This window comes from Lonchura striata, chromosome 3 (genome assembly GCF_046129695.1).
Source record: "Lonchura striata isolate bLonStr1 chromosome 3, bLonStr1.mat, whole genome shotgun sequence".
Taxonomy (NCBI): domain Eukaryota; kingdom Metazoa; phylum Chordata; class Aves; order Passeriformes; family Estrildidae; genus Lonchura; species Lonchura striata.
Genome location: NC_134605.1, coordinates 99,313,073 through 99,329,585, shown reverse-complemented (window position 1 = coordinate 99,329,585; position 16,513 = coordinate 99,313,073). Strand labels below are relative to the sequence as shown.

The 16,513-nt window shown below is 43.6% G+C and overlaps 1 protein-coding gene across 5 annotated transcripts in view; it reads right to left on the bottom strand.

The window, feature by feature from the left end:
- Nucleotides 1-16,513, bottom strand: part of HPCAL1 (hippocalcin like 1) — an 83,759-nt gene that overhangs the window by 44,374 nt on the left and 22,872 nt on the right. For all 5 annotated transcript variants that reach the window (XM_077782427.1, XM_021525417.3, XM_021525416.2 and 2 more), the window contains exon 2: nt 4,118-4,164. The gene's annotated coding sequence lies outside the window, so the exon portion shown is untranslated. The remainder of the gene's footprint in view (nt 1-4,117; nt 4,165-16,513) is intronic.

The window sequence follows — 16,513 nt, the reverse complement described above, 5'->3', positions numbered from 1 at the left end:
CATGCCATATAGCAATATCTCTACAAAATGGAGAAGGGAGGTGATGTTTGGGGGAGCACAGCACACAGTGGGGAAAACAGGCAATTGCAGAGCCCCACTATCTTCCAGCTTGGAAATCTCAGCTAACAGTTTACTTTTTTAAAAGGAAAGTCTGCTTTAGTTTTTCCCCATCACAGTAAAGAATAAAGGAAAATGTTTGAATTTTAAAAGTTTTTGAAAAGTGAGCAATCCCAAAGCCTGTGAGCACTCACACAGGAGATTCATTCATAAAAACAAACACAGCTGAACAGTAGTGTTGCACAGTCATTCTGGGCTTTTTTTCTTAACATCCTTGAATGAGCAAACAGTGAATACGGAAAGTAAATGTGCAGTGCAACATAGAAAGGTCTACAGAGAGGAGACATCAGTAAAACCTATTTATAAGAATGTAAAAGCTGAAAATTCAAAGAGCAATTTTTAAAGATGGTTAAGGAAAAAATTGGAAGGTTTGATCAAAGACACTTTAAACCATAATTAATTGGTTTAAAATTGTAACAAAGTATATTCAATTACTTTGTTACATAAGCTACTCACAAAAGGTACTTCATTTGCTATTGTGCTCTTCGTTTGTTCTTTTTTAAGAGACATTTTCTAGTTAATTGCACTTCCATCTCCCCTCCCTGTACCCACAGTATAGATATATGTATGGCAGACATGTGGCACTCACAGCCCTCTCCAGAGAGTAGGGAAAGGTAAAAGGAAAAGTTAACACAACTGAAAGGTCTTCCTTTCCCCAAGAGGACTTGAGTTTGAGTTCTGAAACAAGGCAGATTTTCAAGGCTGTAGTGCAGATGATGCCCAAGGGAAGGAGACAACAGCCTCAAATTCCTACTTATCTTGCCTGCTCCCTTCTCCTTCTCTGCCCTGTTCCTCAGCCTGGCACCGCTGCTGGGTTTTTTGATTCCTGCAGAGCCTGAATGCTCACAGGAAGGGTGATCCCATGGGACCCTGGATATGGGGATACAGGTAGGCTTAGAGAAGGCAGAGAAATGCTGACAAGGGCAATAGAGGCAGAGTCAAGCTGAAAGGCACCAGGACTCAAGGATGAGGAGATTTTGGTGAGTGGGGACATCCTAGTGATGACCAGAGCCAGGTCATGGGGACATGCCCATTGCCTCGCTCTGTGCACAGAACATACAGCATATTTCCAACACATTTCCCATCAGCAATGGCAAGAACATTCCCTGATTTCCATGTCTTGCCACAGGTGATCCTGAGATATGTTCAGAAACTCAACCCTCCAGTACTTCTTGCAACCTCCCATTCAAGGGGACCCTTCTTCCCACAAACACAAAGGCTGCAGAGGTTTTAACTCAGCTTTCAGTTTAAAAATATAATGTTTCTCAAAGCCAGTTAGGTAGGATGGATCCGTCAGTCTGGCTGTAAAAAGTTTCACTTTCATGCATCAAACACTCCAGCTTTGGACCAGAGAAGCAGGGAGCCCTATTCCAGACTCAGAGCCCCATGTCCATGTAAGCAGCAGGCAGTTTCTGAAATGATGTTCACACCATCGCATGTCCCATCCTCTGTCTTCCCTGGCCACGGGTCACAGGTGCTCATGTGCTCCTCCAGAACAGCACAGAGGTTACAGCAATGCCACCACCATGGCCCCCATGCAGCGCACCTGGGACAGAGGCAGCCCTCCTGACCACATCCCAGCTCCAACCTCCCAGCACAGCCACCCCAGCAGCACCCTGAAACATGCCAAGGCATGCTGACCCAGCTGCCCATTCAAGTGTCCAGGGTGGCCTTGATGGGTGCATGTCCCATCATGTGTCTGGCTCCCTGGTCTTCCCTGCCCAGAGCTGCTTATGTGCTTACAGGCAGAACACAGGTAAGCAGCTTGCTGCATCAGACCCTGTGGTATCCCGGCAGGAAAGCATCCAAATGTCAACTCCCCCTTGCTTACCACACCCTTCCATGGCCAGCACCCTCACCTCCAGATGTGCGTAGCTGGGGTAAAATTCAAGCTACCTTCAGGCATGCTCATACACATTTTAGTTTCATACTTTGTTCTGAAGCCATCCATGTGCCACTGGCCACATGTTACATTTTGGAACATGCCCATCAGACTCAGCACTGGTCTGCCTTCAAGTCTGTCTCTTACCACACGTTAAACATGAACTGATGCAGCTTGACCACTGTAAGGCTCCATACAGGAGCTGTTATGATCTGGAGATGTACCTTCTTCTGGTATGGATCATAGGAATTCCCAAACTGAAATCATAGACACACCGGAACTTGAAAACAGGAGGAATACAGACCACTGAAGCATCAAAAAATGTGATTTACAGGTCACCAAACAATGCTAATCTCTGTTAGCAAAAGTGCATCAGGAGCCCAAGCTCCAAGGAAAGACCAGAGGAACTTTTCAAAGCACTATCCAAGAAAAAGACATATTAACCAAACAGTCTAGAGTATCAACAAGTGGTTTTTTACTCATACCATGTTCAGGTGTTACCTGAAACAAGAAAACAAGAAAATCCAATTTTAAGTACAATTTAAAGAGACAGTTTAAAATTACCTGGATTTTGCACACATGGTATTACTGTCATCCAACCCATACTCCTTTCTGTCCTCAGAAAAAGAATTTTGTTTCATTTTTCAACCTCTCAAGAAAGAGCCACTGAATATTCAGGTCCCAATGCAGAAATTAGCAATACAAACCATGCAGGTTTACAATACAGATCCCATCCTAGCTCCAGGGCTGGGGAAGAGGAGGGATTCATCAGCTACTGCACACAAAAGCGTTCTGGTGAAAGGCACATGAGATTAAAGATTTGGGCTAGTAAAACTCAAGTTTTAGGAACATAAACCTCAATACAGAAAATAAGGATAAAACAGTTTACTAAGTAAGGGATGTTTTTACTGATGAAAGAGGGAGCTGATAAGATACACATTTAAGGAGTGTTAAGTAAGCCCCTTATAAGTACAAAGTAACCATTTTCTAGCACAATGAACTCATATTTAGGTTGACAAACACACCAAACTCCATCATCCTCCCCTGCCCTGAGAAATTATCAGTGCAGATGACTACATTTCACTGTAGGGATACTTCAAATCAGCCTGGGACCATGTGTATCAAAAGGCATCTGATCTATGGGAAATACACAGATTTGGAAGGCAGAGAAGTCCATTAGAGGTTTGGGGCACTCCGCCATGGTTCATTAGTCAGTCTGAACACACAAGAGCTCTAATAGCTTGTATCCTGTGCACTAGGGAAATGCAACGAAGGAATGAACTTCCTGAGGAATTAATGGGTAATTATATAATTTGGTTAATCTCATGGGAAAGAAAACTAGAATTGAAAAAGGAAATAGAGTATGTATTTCTCTAGAAACAACAAAAACAAACAGCAAAGGGTGTTACAGAGCAGAGTATCAGCTGGCAGCATTGGCAAGACCAGCTCCAGCAGAGGAAAAGAAATTGCACTGATTGACGGGAGCATTTTGCACCTGCAATGGCACCAGTTGGCAGTTCTTAGCGGTCTCATCCTCCTGCAGCTCTTGACTGATTTAATGTTTCACTTACTCACAAATAAGAACCTAATGAAGTGCATAAAAATGAAATACATGGATGCCTTGGGTGCAGGCAGAACAAAATCAGTCACATGTGGCAGAGATTAGCATGGAACTCTGTGGAAGTTGCATTCCTTTAGATTAACACCTTGGACAGAACAGAGGGGAAAAAAATCCTAAGGTTTCTTTCTGACACAAAAAACACAGCCCCAGTGAGATGTGTAGGCTTTTAGTAAAAAATGCAATGTAATTTGTACAGATTTTCCCTAAAGTCAAGTATTTTTTAAAATGTAACAGTTCACATATCCAATCTCAGGAAATTATTTTTAGTGCAAAGGTTATTATTAAGTGCAAATCTTACCATTTTGACAACAAACCCCTGCTTAAAGATTAGCCCTGCCAGCTTTAAAATTAAAGCACATCATTAACTCAGCAAAATGCAAGCTTCTGCACTCAATGCAGAACAAAAAACAAAGCTTGTATTTTCTATTTCTCATTTAGTTTTACTATTACTAAATTAAGGAGTGACTTGAAAGAAGCAGGGTCTGCAAAGTACTCACCACCTATTTTGGAATCTCTTCAGAGAAAATCCACAGGACTCAGTTACCTGGAAGGGAAGACACAAACCAAACATGGTTTACATTACAGCTTTTCTCTAAGTGACAATCTTGGCCTCTCCAGTAAAAGCTACTGTTCCCAAGTTAAAAACGAAACAGAACAAAAACAAACAAACAAACAAAAAACCACCACCACCAACAAGAAAAAACCCAGAAATAGTCCAAACATGCAAAAACCCCTGCACCAGTTCTCACCCTGCAATGGGAAACAGCTTTGTTTTGTATTTGCATTTTATTATTTGTCCTGAAATATGAAATATTTCTATATTGAAAAATGCACAGATTTGTCTTGAATTCAGACAGCAAATTCTTCTGACATTCAATAATCTGTTGAAATCACCCTTCTTAATTTAAATAGTTTTTTGTAAAAAATCATCTTTCAAAATAAGTAAGTATCAAGTTCAGATTCAGAAGGTTTGCTTGGCTTATACCACAGAATACACCAAGATGTAAAAACTGGAACAAAATAAGCAAAAAAATACAAAAGCCAGTTCCAAGTTTACTGCAGCCACTAAGTGTTGCTCTGAAAGGTTAGAAATCACTTTTTTTTCACTGAGCATGTTTCTCAAGGAAAAAGAATATAATAATTAGCATCCCATAAGCATATGTCAGCTCTGAATGCTGAGGGTTCATTAGCCTTTAAGGAGTAAGAGATAAGAGCACCAGGAGCAAGGTTCACCTTCTCCTGTGATTCCTAATCTCTCAAAATCTGTGGATTAGAAAATCGAAAGCAAGTGACTTGCTCTGACTGTCTCTCACAGAGCTGACCATGATTTTCCTCCACCACCAAGGCCAAGCTCAGCTGGGAAGAATTCATCTTTTCCAACCCAATACACCAATTTCTTTCCTGCCAGATCCCTGTCTGACCCAGTAACCCTGTAACTTCTGCAAAAGCCCACTGTGTTTAGGTGCCTCCAGCCCACACCTAGCACCCACACGTGCAGCCCTCCTGACCAATGCCAAACACCAGCCACAGACATCCAGACAAAGCCTCCCAACAGTCTCCTTTGACACTTCACCATCCCTACAAGCAGGAGTTCCTGCTTTTCATGATACCACTCACATTCATTTCCACTGGTCCTTACCCCTACAGACACAGGGTTTCATATTTCTCCCCTTACAGCAAGCTGCTGCTGTTTGCTGACACTGTAAACTCCTCGTGCCAATCCTACACCTTCTCTCCAGACCAAACACCCTTATTCCTTCCCATCTTTCCTCTTGAGTCCTGTTATTTAGATCCTTACTGGCCTTTTTCATGTTTTTACATCTTCCCTCAGGTGCAGTGCTTCATGCAGGCTTTACTACTCCAGCAATGCCAAAGCACCAGGAGATCCCATCACTGGACGCAAAGTCCCCCCCAATGGAAGCATGTGTCTGCTGGTGTTGGGTCAGGATGATGCTGCAGAAGCAATGTATGACCCACCATGACCCCACAACACTTTTCAGTGGAGGTCCTTCAGCCACCCCTGAGTATTCTGTACAGCCAACCCAGTCACCAGAGATAAATGCAAGCCCACACTAAAGCCTTTTGGTGGGAATGATGGACCCTCCAAGGTCATCTTCTGATTCTGTGCAAATCTACTTGAAAATCAAATAACTTTTTCCCCCCAAGTACTTGTAATATCCCCTAGTTTGGTGCTGCTTGTTGAGTCTGAACCAGCATTTTATCAAATGCATCAGTAACAATAATCCATGCCATAGGGTCCACTTCTGGAAATTCTCACCCAACACTACCTCTGAGCTTTATCACACATAGAAGCTAAGTCTGGATCATGGCCAGCACACCTACCTTGCACTATCCGTAAGTTTCAACCAAATTCTTTTCCTTATTTTTTTTCTATGAATATCAAAACATCACCAAAAACTTAAGTAAGATTGGAGTAGATCATATAATCTGCTCTTTTTCTATCTACAGGACCTGTTAGCCTTCTCCAGAGAATAATTAGGATGTCTGACATTGTTTGTTCCAAACTAACCCATGCTGACTGTTACTCAGCACCCAGAAGATGACTAGTTTGGAAATAATTTATTAATTTCCAGAAAAACACTGTAATAAAAGTAAGAGTGTCTGCACTGCCATTCCATCTCCTCCTTTTAAAAAAATTAGTACTATATATTTTGGTTTTTGATTGTTATGGTAACCTCACAAATTCTGCACAGGTTTTCAGAAGTAAACATCAAGAAGAAAAGAAGTCAAGCAGCCAGCAGAAATACAGCTCCTTCTACAAATCACAAGAACAAAACAAGTGTCACAGAGGTGAGGTTAGGGTATCCTGCCCTGACATGGGGTCACCAGTCATCCCCTGAAGGTGTCCTCTCCCCTGATGACTGGGGAGTGATGCTGGTTGAATGTCTTGTACTGAAGACCAACCTTCCCACATGCATCTTCCCATCATCTGGGGAGCAGTTTCAAACAAACTTCCCTAAGGGCCAAAGAGCCTAGAAGGAAAAATAATGGCAAAGAGAAAACCCCTTAAGTGTGTGCCCCCTAAATGACTGTGTTCTTATTTTATCCTGGTAGCTTCCCTCATCAGTGCAGGTTTTAATTGCACCAGTCTTCTGCTCCCAGGAAGTAAATTCCAATATATTTTCTGTTACCATAAAACTTTCTGTTACTCTTGAGATCCCTGGGCAGGTACTCATAAATGCTGCAGCCTGGCAACAACAAAAACATTTAAGCAAATCATTTTAGATTCAACATCTTTTTATGATAAAAACTTCGTATCCTTATCTTACAGAGTGATGGATGTTATTTCTTTAAGCTGCAAAACAAATGAACACCAATGGAAAAACAAGATAAGGACTGAATTTGGTCCATGGCAAAATAGGAAACTCAATCTACAAACTCTTTTAATTTCTCTTCTGTGTTGCTGCTACAAAATTGTTGTACTTTCTCCATCCAACAAACCAAATAGTGCAATATTATTTGGCCATATTTATATGCTCAAAGTGAATGGAATTTCACAGTCCAGATGCTGGATTTTGGCATTCTAAAAGACTTTCAGGGATGTCTGAAATCATATAAAACCTTTGTTCCAACTTGCAGGAGTAGAGGGTAATTGGATAGCACACATTAATTTCTATGTTTACAGTCCACACAGTATTCAAATTCACTGACAATTAAAAGTATGCTATAAATGAATTAGCAGAAGAAACTCATGGCAGAAATTCAATTACAAAGCAGAATTAAAGGAAGAGATGTCAGAAACTTTTGGAAGCTGGGCAGGAAGAGGCGAGTGCATCAGTCTACTATTTTCAGAGCTGCTAGCAAAAAGCTTAAGAAGAAGACTGCTCCAAATAATCACGTGAAAAGATTCTCCTTACAAAAAGAGCTTAATTGAGAGGCTTGAGAAACCAAGGTGACACATTATTTTTTCAGAACACATTTTGATCTGACAGGGGTAAAACTCCCTCGGAGGGGTCAGATATCACCCACCCCTGCCTGCCCCACAGGCATTGCAGCTCCACCATGTCCTGCAGAATCCTTGGACAGGCCTTGGCTTGTACCAAAGGCACTGCAGACACATTTACTTTTCTTTTGTCTTGTTTTTCAAAGTGATTTTAACCCCATTCCTTTACTTTGAGTCATAGGTATTACATTTTAAGCAGATTTCTTTCTACTGAATGGAGAAGCCTCAAGTGCTGTGGTCACTTTTCTTCCTATATTGTAGTATTTCACCCTGCCCTGTTCTAGTCTCCATTTGCTCCCCTTTGGGTGATACTATCCTTCATCAATCTTGATGCCAATTACCAATAAAACCCTCCCACACCTCCAAGGTTCAGCTTTCATAGCTGTATTAAGACAAATCAATACTGTTATTAACATTGCCATGTTTGTGGATGGCGTGACCTGCCTGCAAACGCTGCATGCAGCAGTGGAGATACTTCCAGGACTACATTAAGTCTCTGCACTCCCTTATTTGTGATTTCTTTTTCAAGCAGACCCTGCTATTTTATAAATTTGGGGTGGGTTTTTTTTATCTTTTTCTTGCAAATGCAAACTGATGAAGGCTTGTAGGACACAGTTTTGCAGTTCCCTTCACATGTGGGTAGCAATACTCCATGGACATTCAAGAACAATGACCATTGTAGGATCCTTACAACTGAACTGTTCTATTCTACTCTAACTTTCCTCCAGTCTCCCCCAGCTGGCTCACTGGTCTCTCACTACTGCACCTCAGCTTTGGTGATTTTCTGCACATGCTTGTGGATGCATCCAGACAGCACATACAGCCATGCCAACACTTTTCCTGGCTGACCAGCAGCTCTAGAGTATGTCCATCAACCCCTTCCTCTAATGCACAGTCTCTTCCCACTCACGTCTCACCCCCTTCTCCTCCCCATCTTTCACGCCAGGCCCATAAGCCACCATGCCTGGAGCCCACCTCGGCAGGATTCAATCCCCGATGCCAGGAAATGAATTCCCTGGCAGAAGCAGAGCCCTCTAGGCCCCTACATTCCAGCAGAGCTGTTGGTCAGTTCACTCAGGCCACCAAAGGACAGTCACTACCCAAGAGCGCTGCAAACCTGACTCAAGAGAGCCCAGATGCCATTGCAGCCCAGCACAGGCTGCTGGGCAGGTATTCCAGCCCTTCCTGACCTCCAGGATGCTACAGTTAGGGAATTAGACACTGGCTAATGTAAAAGCTAATTCAAGTGTTCTTCTCTGTTCAGCCTGCTGTGGCTGCAGTGCAGAAACACCTCGGACTGTGCATCACCAGAGAGGCTGGTACTGCTGAGCAAGATTGATGCTGTGCATAAACTGCTGCCCTCCTTTTTCTGCCTCAGATTTCTGTAGTGGCACCTCTCCCATTACCATTTCACCTAAGCAGTGTGCTTGCAACACCCTCAGTAACTACAATAATAGTAATAATACCAGAGCATGGAGGCAACACCAAGCACTGACAGTATCAGGAAACAGCAACAGGGAGACGTTCAAAACATTCTTTGAGGCCATGGATTGCTTATTTGGAACATCTTCTACACCTATTGACTGAACAGCTTCAACAGGCTCCCAGGCTGCTTTGATTTCACATGCTGTAAAGCAGCCTGCATTTTTAGCAGGTGTCCAACTCCTGCCAGCTCTCTGCCTCCAGGGTTTCCCTTCTGCAATTTACTTAGACAACCTTTTAATATGAGTTTTTGCAACCTGAAGCCTGTTGCTGTACCACTGGTACTTACATCTGTTCACAAAGTCACCCTGACACTGCTTGATGAATATAACCTGCAGCAGTGAAGTGAATGCAAAGCCAGGTCCACCCCTAAGCAGGGAAAAAACCCCAAAGAATTGTAGAGGCAGAATCATAGAATTGTTTGGCTTAGAACGCACCTTTAAAGGTGATACAGCCCAACAACCCTGCAATGTACAGGGACATCTTCAACTAGATCAGGCTGCTCAGAACACCTTCCAATGTCACCATGAATGATCCCAGGGATGGGGCATCAATCACCTCTCTGAGAAACCTGTGTCTGTGATTCACCACTCCCACAGTAAAAAACTTGTTCCTTACATCTAGTCTAAGGCAACTTTCCTTTGGTTTAGAACCATTACCCCATATTGTACCATCAAAAAACCAAACAAAAATCAAAACAATTCAATTCCAAAAACCCAAAACAAACCAACAAACAAAACCTCCCAAAACAGACCATAACCCAGTTTAAACAAAGGAGAGTGGGTCTGCTGGGTGTTGCAGGGATAGTGGTATAATCTCTGCCCTGCTTTCCTTCAGTTGCCCTTGGCAATCAGTCTATCAGGTAAGTCAACAAGTCCTTGAGAGCACAAGATATTCACCTGGGAGCTTAAATTAAACTCTCAAGTGAGCAAAAGACCAACATCTTTCTCTGGAAGGCTGTGACTTCTGCTCCTGCCCAAGCAGGAACATCACACCTTAGCTGTGAGACATCAGAGTTGGGCTCACAGAAGTCACAGATATCCTACCAAATGACCACATCTATTGCCTTAGATTTTTCCTGTGGGATTTTAGAAAATGCTCTATGCTGCCCTGTATATGTTCATAGCATATCTGTTCTGCTGAAGCTCTCCTTATAGCACAGAAACACTTGGAGCAGATTCCAAAATGGTAGGACCTACTCTAGTAGCTTAGGTCTGCAGTGACTAATTGTTGTTCCACACCTCTAAAACCCCCATTCTGAGAATTCCCAAAGATTTATTTACTGAACACAGTTGCAACTGGTAGTTAAACCATTGACAGCCTGAAGCCTTCTGTACAAGAGTCTTATCTCTGACTGATATTATCATAAGAAGCAGTGATCCCTGCCAGATTCAGGGAGACAGCAGGGAAATCAACAGAAGCCTAAAGAAGCTTGTGCAAAGGAGAAACCTGAATGCCAACCAGGCCTTTCAGGAAACACATAATGGGCTGCTCTGTAACAGATTCATCTCAGTGGAGGCAGAAGAAATTCCCCCAACCCCAATTTCCAGGTTGCATTTCTGCATTATATATCAGTTTTGGCTCCCATTCCTCCTGACTTCCCTTACTGAATCAAAGAGTTGTTTAGATGCTGGTTTTTTTTCCCCAAGAAGACTATTGACAAATGCCACATACTGCCTGGTCTGACTTGCACACTAGCAATCAGCCTTCAGCTAAACACGGTACAGGCAGCTGGGGACAGAACAGTGCCAGTTATTTATCCTATTTCCTCTTAAACTTTTTTCCAATACAATTAACTAAATTGTGCAATTACACATTCATTGGCCAGGAAGTTTCTCTCTTCCCCTTTTTAGCCTCTTTTTGAGTTGCATTTCCCTGCTTCACAGGATGCTCTAAACTAAACATTACATTCAAGTTACACAATAAAGATTTGGGAGTGATAGAATGAATGAGGAAGGTCATGGGAAGGGAGTTATCTGCTAAAATAAGATTTGCTAAGCAGCTACACAGGACCTAGTGTCAACTGCCTTTTATTACAGCAGAATGCAATTTATATTAGCTAAGATACCAGATGGAGGGACATAAGAGATCAATAGTTGAAATAGTTCAAAAACTTTCCAAGGACTGAATAAAACCTCAATTAATTCAAAACCCAAATTATAGTGATATAAGCTGTTATGCCAGCGCCAAGGTGCCTCACATAACCTTAATCCTCTCTGCATATTGAGGGTCTTTTATGCTACATAAAACCACACTCCAGCTACAGAATATGCAGCTGCATTTAAATTAAGTTTATCACAAACCAGTGCTTCTGGGCAAATCATTTATTAATTTTAAAAAAAACTACACACTCTCATCTTTATAAGGGGAAAACCACCTTGGATGCGAAGCAAAAACCAGATACTCCAGTGTCTTGTTAACCTCCAGAGAGCTGGAAAATCAACATTAACTGCAAAACTTCCAGCACACATCAATCACAGTGTCAGAGGCTGTAAAATATCAACCTCAGGTGACAAAGATTTTTCTAAGCTGAGGGGTCTTCCCTGTTCTGCCAGGACAGGCTGCCACTTCCTCACAGGCAGCCCTCCTGCAGCTCATAATTTCCCTTGGCACAGTCTGTCCCAGCACACCAGGGTGAGTGCAGATGGGTTCAGCCAGCAGCAGGGCTCTCTGGAACACAGCTGGGCAAACCCCTCCTCAGGAGCCACAGGGACACCAGGGTAACAATGCTGGAAGCTCCCTCATCTTTTTACTCGGTGGGAGCCACGGCCTGTGAGAACCCAAGCTCCTGGAGAAGTCTGACAGTGACCATCTTGATGTCTTTGAGACCTGTCACCATTGCTACTCCAGTCAGGGAATTTTCCCTCTCCTTTCACCCACTTGTGGCTGCCAGTTAAGAAATGGCTTTAAATGGAGGCTGATATCACGAGCAGGAGCCTGGCACCTCTATGGCTAGATGTGGGCAGTGGAGTGAGATGGGGTGCAGAGGAGACAAGCAGTGACAAACTGGCACCCTGCAAGCCCCACAGCACACAGCCACAGGCTGTGGAGACACAGGACCTGGCACAGGGATGCCACGTCACAGAGAGAGAAGGCAGTGCTGGCTGGCACTGAGTAGCTCAGCCTATGGCACTGCTCTGCCCCAGCACCTGCACATCTTCCTCAGGCCCCGCTGCCTTCGAACACCAGGCACGACACAGGAATGTGCTGGTGTGGAAAGCCACAGGCACAGCGTTAAACTCCTTGTGGTACTCACGTGCCACAGTCTTTCTGTCTAAGGCTACTCCACCTCAAGGCACACTTCACAAGCCCCAGAGGAGCAATTAATATTCAATAGTCAGCCTGGACTTTTGCAGGCATACACCTTAAGGACATCAAAACTTCCACCAAGATGTTTTTGCAATACTTTCCTTAAACTGAGCAATCAGTGCAGAGCATTTTTGTTAGAAATGTGTCTTCCCACTAAGGATTAAAAGCCATCAAACCCATTAGTGATACATAGAAGACACCAGTACCAGCAGTGGGCATCAAACATCTGAAAACAAAGCTCAGCACAGCTAATTCAAAATGTCCCAAAACAAATGGGAATAGCCAACACCTGGCTGCAAAGACCCTGGTGCTCAGAAGGTGATGGCTCAGCCAAATCTGAGGAAGATCATCCTTGAATGTGTCCTGCAACAAATCAAAGCTCTGAAAATGGCCAGCAAGTGCACCTTCATTTCCAAACTGTGCATTCTGAATTACACCCATAAAAGCAAACATTCAGTAAATTCAACTTTTTCTGGTGCTATCAGTTCAGAACAGTGTGCCTTACTTAAGGGACAGGACTTCTGGGAAGCTACAGCATGCACCATATAAAAAGCCTGCCCAACAGCCCCCAGCAGGGGCCACAAAAGACACAGTCAAACACCAGAAGACCTGAGAGAAGAGAAATCACAGTTGGTGTGACTGAACAGACCAGATCTGGCAAACCCCATGTATAGCAAGACATTTTGTTAGAAGAGAGACAGGGAGATCCCCACCTGTGACAGGCTCAGCTATTGAAGCCATCCCCCACTCTGGACAGTCCAGTGGTACCTTGGCAGGTGTCAGCAATGGAATTTTCCCCTGCAAAGATTCCTGTCTTCTTTGTGACTGGTAAAGAAGCATTGCTGGAGTCACAGATTATTCAGCCTGAAACTGCAAGCTGCTTTGGAGGGCTGTTCCATCTGAACAGGGCAAGACAGATTCTTTGCTCCCTTGCAAATCCCACCAGGTCAGAAGGCTTCCCATGGGGACAAACCTGGCTGGGAAATTCAGCCTGCAGGTTCAGGGAATCCGTAAGAAAATAGGAGATAAGGGCTAGAGAATGAATTAAAGTGTGATTTTTCCTATCTCCTGAGACAAACACAGCTCTTTGTAACAGAGCTTTAGGGCCAGATTTAGGAATGAATGCCATTTTAAGAAGCGTGACACCAGCAGAACAGAAAGTTGAGGCTGCAGTCTACAGAGCTGAATCTCATTTATTTTCAGACCATTACCACTGCTTCAATTACCCTCAGCTGGAATGAAATCTAATTTCCATTTTAAAAAATTATCTTTTGATGCATCTTCTGACAACCGTAGAAGAAACCCTGACTGGTCTTGGCAGAGCTGCTGCTCCTGGGACAAGGCTGGCATGGAAGATCACAGCACCTCAGGCTCACATGGTGTTCCCTGGGAGGACAGGCATGAGCAGTGACCAGACTCTAGACATCCAGAGAAGGGGCTTCAGACATCACTGAGGGTGCAGCACCCAGTGAACCATCCCCAGCTGACAAGCAGAGGAACCACCTGAAATGAAAAGGTCTTCCACAACTGATTTCAGCCCATTTGTTTCATATCAAGCCTAAGCCAAGGGAAATAATTTGCCATGGTATTTGGGGAAATTTGGCTTCTTACATCAGGGGTGGTCTTGGTCTGCCATCCTCCACCTGGATGCAACCATCCAGGGTTCACTGCACAAAGCCACCAGAGAGGCGGGATACAAGCATGTGCTCATTCCCATTTAAGTGGTTCTGACTTTCAGAAACACATGTGATTCTGCAATTGTCAAATATCTTGTTTTCAACCCATGTTTTATTTGGCATAAGTGCCTCCTTTAATAAACTCTGACACACAGGAGCACCCATTTTCTGGAAAGCCTTCCAGAAACAAAGCTGACATACATGAGCTCAAGAGCAATAAAACTCAGCGCAGCAAAAATCGTGGTGACTAACCATGGAGGGCTTTATACTGATCCCACTTTCTTTCCCCCTGCCCCTGTACAGTGACTCCAGCTCTCTCAGTACAAGAGCTGTAGGAGGATGGACACCACGGTGGTGCCACACAGGGATACTGACTGTTGAAAAAGAACCTTGAATTGGATAGAAACTAGAAGGAAAAGCAGACGCCCCAGCTTGTTCCAGGACAGCCCTTTGATCACTCTGCAGATGATGAAAGGCAGCTGCCTGTGACACCCACTGGCCAGGCAGCTCCTGCCAGGCCCCTGCTCCCAAGCCTAGGCTTCAAGCTGCTGTCTTCCCTTCAGCTCTGGCAAGGGACATACTGGGTTTTCAAGCATCTTCTAACATACTGAACAGGTGTTGCTTCTAGGCCCTTTCCTAAGCACTGTGAAGTTTGGTTGCTTTTTAATTTTTGAACACACGTTTCATAACCAAAGTTGGTGCTAATGGTTATGCACCCACAACATCTTTCCATGGAACTCCCACTCTCCTCTCACACACTAGGCAGCTTTCATGCAGCAACCCCAAACTGCCCTACAAAGAAATTTCCCTCAGATAAGTTTTAAGAAAGAGAAAGTGATTTATTTGGTGAAACAAAATTTGCCTGCTAAATTAAAAATAAAAAAAAAGCTTTATTTAAGAGAAAAAGGAAAGGATACCCTGCATATGCTTTGACAGTGACTATCTGCATTGTGACCAGACCAAAGAGCTTTCTCCCCTCACACAGTGGGCAAGCTGCCAAGAACAGAGCATCCTGCGCATAATGCCCTTTTGAAAGAAAAAAAGGAACCTGAAAAAAAATTCCTGCTACCTCCGAGCAAGGAAAAGCTCCTTTCTGCACAGCGAGGCCAGGCTGTGCGGAGCAGAGGTGAATGAGAAGCGTGGAAGGCTGGCGAGGACGGCTTGCAGCACGCCCACGCGCTGCTCCCAGCCCCCTCAAGGCATTTCTTTTCCTCCCTCCTCCCACCGCCGCCCCCGACTATTCTAAAATGACTTTGCATGAGCCACACGCCAACTTCTAAGCGCAAGGCACCATGTATTTCCTTATTCCATGCCCAAGCTATACCATCCATCACATTTTTATTTTCAAAAGACTACAAGAATCTGGAGTTTACACACAAGGGACACACAAGTGTACATGCTCCCACTCCCAGACAATTTGTGTGAAATGCTTCTTGCACTTCCATTGCTGGGAAGTACGTGCCCGAAGCAGGTATGCTGCATGGTTGGGGAATCAAAAACAAACCCCTTTGCCACTCTGACTTGTCCACCGGCTAATTCATTATGATAAACCCATTGTCCAAAACAAAAACATGATTTAATTGCTAAACCAGCTGCCCAAGTTTAGCTGTTGCTCTTGGCAAACATATCAGGATCTTAGTACGCCTGTTTTTCAGCAAGTATCTCTGTAGGTGCAAGCCATGCCTTCCAACCTTGAAGTCTCTGTCACCAATCCAGTATTTTCCAACCCAAGTGGATATTTAAAGGGAAGCCATCATCTTAAACACCCTTCTGAATGCATTAAGATTACAGCAACTGAAATACTAGCAAGCATGCTTTTTTTTCCCCCCAGCTGTTAAACATGCAACTATGCAGCTGCACTCTTCCCCATCAGGCAGGTTGATTTCCTTTAAAAACAGAGGGCAGAAAAAGGAAAAAAGGTTAGAACATATTTGAAGGAGTCACCAAAAAAACTGGCAGAAGGTCTCAAAGGCTGATGCCTGAAGTGTATGCAACTACAGCTATGTCTAAGTTTTCTCACTACTTTTTCAAGTGGACTATGCCCCTTCAGACAGGCAGCTCAATCACTGGGAAATACATCACCCACAAGGGAAGAAAAAGGCTGGCCAGGTTGTAGCTAGCATCTTTTGAACAGAATGCTGCTTGGCATGGGTTTCCAAGTATCTCAAGTAATAGTGATCACCAGAGAGAATTCCTTAAACTACTTGCTATTCTTTTTGATTTTAAAAAGATACACACCTGCAGGACAAGAAACACCGAAACAACCTAAGTAGCATTTCTTTCATACTAGTTACTCACAGGTATCTACAAACCTACTGTGCAAATGATAAGCAGCATTTCTTAATAATAATAATAAAGGCATCTTTCATGCAGTGCAATCCAGAAGAACTGCAATATTTCTTAGATTACAAGACGGATCTGCCCTTCCCCCCTCCAGCTCCTGCCTTCTAATTCCAGCACAA